Raw genomic sequence first — 6,509 nt, forward strand, 5'->3', positions numbered from 1 at the left:
GGCTGGTCATGGAAAGGGAGAGCACGATGGTGCAGGCGCATGCATCAAAAGAGCCTTAGCTCATGAAGAACTAAAGTAAAAAGATGGAGCAATATTGATAGATGGAAAATCCATCGTCCAATGGTGTAACACTACAATGGGTCCAGGTAAGGAAGGTGAGTCTATGATTCATATATTTTTTTGGTTGATAGATAATACTAACATTGCACCATATGAGGATTGTTGCACACTAACATGATCCAATGAGTTGCACTCTTTTAGAAGCTCTGATATAGGTTCATGGAGTATCCACACACAAAAAATGGCATGCTATTGTCCATCATGTGTAGAGAAAAATTGGGATGAGTGTGAGTCGACTGAATGGGTGGACAAATGGGATATACAGATTTTGGACCCAATTGACACCTATCATCCCCCACAAGCACTGGAAATGGTAGAGATAGATTCGTCTATTGACTTTGACCACTTGTCTGATCTAGTGCAACTTGGTTATATATATATATATATATATATATATATATATATATATATATATATATCTTTGTAATTTCAATATGTAACTTTATAACTTTTACCAAGTATTTTATGAATTAATGATTGCATTTTGTACATTTGTCACTACAGGCCATGTTTTTGCTATTATTGCACCTGAAGACAATGAAGAAGGGACATATTATTATTTGTGTCATTTTTTTCAAGCCAAAAAAAAATTGGATCACTCGGTTATAGATGGTGAAGGTTTAGAGTACCATGTCGGTGCAGTGGTTGTAACTGGCACATGGCTTAGATGATATTCTATGAAGAACCCTAACTTGTGGTTATTCGAGGATTGGAAAATAGAGTGGAAGATTCTTCATTATTCAAACCTTGTTGTCACATCAAATGTCTATTTGATAAAATATGGTGGAAAACCACATAATAAGATTCTTTGGAAAGTTCATGAGTCAAGCCACGAGGAAATACTTGAGACATTAAAATGTAGAGCAGATCCAGTTGGCTCATTAGATTGAATAGGGAGAGAGGGAGAGAGAGAAAGGGTGATCAATTAGATCTAAATACAATGTTGCAACCTCTCCCCCAAGACTGTCCACATGGAAAGTTGGGTATTGTTATTATGTGTAAGTGATGAGATAAGTTTAAATCACAAATTTTATGTTTTGATTTGTTTAGAATCTAGATACATTATTTTAATTTATATTAGATTCTTTAATAGGACCCATTTTCATATTAGTCATTTGAATAAGTGAAATTTTAGAATTTTTTTTAAAGATCAAAATGTAATGAAAGAACATGAAAATTGTTAGAATGTGAATTCTTTTTGATGTAGAGTCATGATTGTGTGCATGTAAGTCACTTGATCATTGCTAGAAGCTCAAACAAATAATTCTTTGCATTTGGAACATCATTACCAATAATGATATTATGACTAACATGCTTTTATCTTTTATTTGTTTTTCCATTTGTAATTATTTTAGATAAAATCCAAAAAAAAATTATACCCAAATCATAAACTTATAAAACCCTTCTTACAAATTTTTCAGATGTTGTCTATTTGGAAGCATTAAGACGAAAGTGTATGATCTTTGGTTCACTCCTAGTCACAAGAACTAGTAACTAAGTTTTCTTACACACATCATGCATAGGCATTATTAATAGCAATCACAGGGTCTTTACTTACAACAACAGTTTCATCATTCATTTTTTTGTTTCATTATTCTTATGAACTATTACTAAGGTGATACATCCAAAATTTAAACACAATGCAATGGACTTTAAATGACTATCAACACAACACAATGTCAGCCATAGAAGATTTTCCAAGCTTACCTCAATCAGCAACCCCAAGGATGTGGAGTAGAAGAATTTATAGCTACCATCACTTGGGAGTTGGAGGGGATGATGTCAACATGTAATATTACTATAGTCTACACTTTATACCCCCTCTATCCATGTCTTGGCTTAACCAAACCTCCACCTACATCCATAGGCTAATTCAACAGTGCTAGCACTCTTCTTAACATATAGCATTACATAAACATTCAAGTCAATTAAATAAGACTTTCATGTGTAATCAGTACACACCACGAAATAAATATATTTTTCATCAGTGGAAACAAACAGAGACATCAACTTGTTTTCATTATCCCTTGAGATAACATTTAGAATCAATGCATTTCCTATGGCATTACTATGTTCATCATAATATAGCTTAAAGAACAGTACTAGAAGATATTGCTTCTTAAATGAGTAGATATAGTAATTTTATGAAATAAATAATTTTTTCTCGTGGTAACCCACTGAGTTTGCAGCCACCCTATGAGCAGTTATCGCTCACTCAAATTTTTATAATGAACAACATAGAAAAAAATTTAGTGTAAGATTTGATTGTTTTTAACCCATTTACTCATTGAGAATAGAACAAAAATGCAGAATTATTCATTCTAAGTTGGAGAATCTTTGTGAGTAATAAAATTTCATTGTTCACATTTTCTAAAGTAGAAGGGGAATGGCAGATCTTCGGACATTATTGTTGATCTTATTGCAAATGTAGCTTCTTTTCATTTACCACCCCTTTTAACTATACAATGATTCTGGTTTTAGTTTTTCAGCTTTCAAATAAGATTTTTTTTTCATTAAATAGAAGGAAAATGGCTATTACTTTCAATCGGTCATGCAAATTAATTGAAACATTAAGAATACAAGTTTTCCCCAATAGTGGTGTCACAATTTCCTCACATTTTGTTTAAAGTTCTCACTACCTAATGTGTAGAAGTGGGGCTAAATCATTCTCCCATTTGTTATTGTAGACAATTGTTGTTATGGGCAGTATTGCATACCTGATGGACACAAATGGGGAGTTCAGAAATTCATTCAGCAATGGATGGGATCGACTATTGTCCAAGCATTCTATACCATTCTACTATTGTTTTGGTTTGTTTCTTATATTTTGATTCAATTTCTCAAATAGGTTGTCTAGTTATCCATTATCTTTTATTGATTGTTGCAGATCATAAAATCAGAATTACATTTTGTTTTTGAAAATTGTATCTTTGCTTGCACAAAATTTGAATAATCCAACTCAATTTGAAATGTAGGAGTTTTTGTTTTTTTCGTAATTTCCGGTATTGGAGGTTTGATAGTGCACTGTTCATCAGTCAACAACAATGATCCATGTATGGTAGGATGTTGCAATTGTTGTTATGGATGGGGTATTTTGGATTTCTTTCCAACATCCATGGAAGCTTGTGGTGCACTCTTGGTTATTTTTGTAATTATTTTTGCAATCCTTGGCATTGCTTATGGGCTACTAGCAGCAAAAATGGAAATTCAAAGGATATGGCAAAGACACTAGATCACATATTGACCAAGGCAATGTGGCGGTATTAGTTTTGATATTGAGTCTTCACCACTGCATTGCTAACATTGGCAACCAAGGCATGGTGCTTCTAATCTATTTTCTTCTATAGCTATTTATTTCATCTATTGATTTTCATTGTAGCTAATGAGAGTATATGGAACATTGATGTGGTCACTTGAAAAAGTTCTAAATACACCAGAAGTGATGTGGGTATATATTGGGTAGGTTCATCTTATGCTTTGAACAGTAAAGAACAAGTTCTAGAATCACCCTATAAGTTGATTGGTCATATTGTAGCCTAATAGAGTCTAGTTTAGAGGGTTCTACCCTTGTGAGATTACATTTATTTGGTTATGTTCCTTCTTACAATTTTTATTGCCTTATGTGTTTTGGGTTCAAATTTGAAAACAAGACACTCTCATGTGTCCTTTCTTAAATTATTGATGCAGTGTCACAAAAAATAATTCTTTTCAAATCAGTTTCTTTCTAGAGTTGATCAATATGAAATATAGTTAGTATATTCTAAAACAAGTAAGAGAACCTAGAAATGATTTATCCATGATCATCATGAGATGACCATCTCAAAAGTGTTTATTGAGCTCATTTTCCTGGCTGCAAGACTAATACTCTTAATTTGCTTCCAAACCATGGTTGCCTGTAACAGATACCCAAGAATACTTGCAGTCATTGCATTCCAATTTGTTAGACTTTGACTAGTAAATTATTATCATAAAGTTGGAATGTTGGAAAGGGTTAATACTTGATTATGTATATTCATCCCACGTGTGTTCCATGAGGTTTGTACTATTGTAAGATTTTAAGATTTAATTTTGTGGATTTGTCCCTCATGTTGTACATGATAGGTTTGTTCAAGTGACATATGATAAGGTTGTCTATACAACACAATGATTGAGTTGAAGTGATTTATGAAGTAAGGGCTATTTAATGTAGCTATTTAAATAATGCATATTTGATGGTCATTTCCCTCGATTTTGCAGTCCTTCTGCGTAGCACTATTTCTAACATGGTGTCAGTTGTTCAAGTTCATGAATGATCACAATATCCATGACTATACAACAAGTGTGTCTGTTGGCCAATAATTGGAACATTTGTGGTTTCAAGATACACTCTTTTTTAACCCCTTTCACAATTTTTGGATATAAGCTGGTCTCTATTCATGTAGCCTCATTCCATCAACCCCCTTTGTCCAAGTGCTTCTCATCTGCTACACTCTCTTACTATTTTTGCATGTTGCTTGAAGCATTGTTGAAGCTCTATTATCCTTTTTGTGTGTGTTGCTACAAGTACTACCCAAACATTTCTATTTCATCATAGGTGGTTCATCAATGTTTGATTTGTAGCCTTCCTTTTTCCCTTTAGATGTAATCATGTTTATGTTCTCACAAGTTGGGGTGGAGGGAGGGGCATTGGTGGAATTAATTACTAATTACACTTTACTTATGTTTACTTAGGATACAACATTTTCATATTAGTTTTTGTAGGAGTCAACACATTATTTAGCACATATTGTAGGAGAAATCCACATGCACTTATTGTCATCTCACACCTATTTGTTTGTGAGATCCACCTTTTTGTTCTTACCACATTATCCTTCTCTCATTGTTTCACATGTTACACGTACTTTATTTTACAATGGATGATGTTAGACCTTTAGACGACATGTGATTACACCTTGTCTAGTTAATAGGTAATCACTAGCAGCACTCCTAGTTATCAAGCATTACCTATATATTCAGGAAGACCTATGTGTATTGCATCCATACATATTTTTATTATTGATAATAATTGAATCTAGTCATTTAATGATCAAATCATTTCATCTTTCTCATTTGTGTTATCGATTGAGCTACTAGATCTTGTCATTTTTATTTTTTGCCTTGAGCAAATTCTTGCACTTAGCATAGCTACTATCTTTCAAAAGTTCTTCCTTATCCTTATAAATATTGGATTTGAGTGTAGTTTCAATATTTGGTAGCTCATTACCAAGAGTAGTCATCTCATAGAAAAAAAGGTCTTCCAGCCTAAGCTTCTCTTGAAACTTGTTGTATAGTTCTTAATTTCTAAATAGATGTGACTTTTTCATTGTAACATGTAGGCAAAGATCTCATAAATTTACTCATTTTCATCATCATAGCTTAAGGTTCCATCTCTACATAAATGGTAAAATAGTTCACTTTCACTCACCCTTATATCTTCATACTTCCCTTAAAGACCCTACAACTCAGATTGCTTAACATAGCCATCACCTTTACAAATAGTTTCTAGATTTTTCCATGCCTCATGGGTTATCTTTGATCCATAGATGTGAGAATACTCTATATTCGACAAGGCACTGATCAAATAACAACTTTCTTTCATGTTTTTTCTTGAGTTGCTTCATTTGATTTGTAGTAGCATTTGATAGATCATTTGGTATATCATAAGGCTTCTCACTAATATCCCAATATTCATCTCCCATACATATCATATAAGTAGTCATACTATTCTTCCAAACTATGTTGTTGGTTCCATCAAACTTAGGACCATCATTTTATAAACTTTCCATGTCAAATATCACATTAAGTGATCAAACATCTTTAAAAGGACTTAGCTATAATACCAATTTTTAGGCCCAGGAAGAGACAAGCACATCTTAGGGAAGGGTTGATTTAGTTGTATGCCAAATATAATAATTCCAACCACTTAAATAAATCAAATATCTAAAAGATAAATAATAATACAAGATTTGTAACACATAATACATAATACATAACACATAACATCATATATTGGTGCAGGGGCACCAATTGGACACACGAAACTACAAGGTACACCAAGACCTATGAAGGAGACCATGAAGGTACCAAGGGCAATCAATGCCTAATGAATATATTTAAAGTCATTTGATGATGAACCATGGCTATTGAAGCCATCAAAATGTAAGGGAAGCATCAAATTGTCAAATTTGTAATACATTGCCAAGAATGGGCAAACTTAGGCCAAAATGGCACAAGTGAGGTTCAAGGAGTTAAAAGTCATTTGATGTTAATGTCATTGTCAAATTTAATGTATTTGTCTCATCAAATTCATAGTATGGAGGATTCATAGGTCATTCAAGGTTAAGATACAAGATATGCACAAATAGATGTAA

The sequence above is a fragment of the Cupressus sempervirens genome, chromosome 1, assembly GCF_028749045.1.
Source record: "Cupressus sempervirens isolate cs-2001-9-10 chromosome 1, ASM2874904v1, whole genome shotgun sequence".
Taxonomy (NCBI): Eukaryota; Viridiplantae; Streptophyta; class Pinopsida; order Cupressales; family Cupressaceae; genus Cupressus; species Cupressus sempervirens.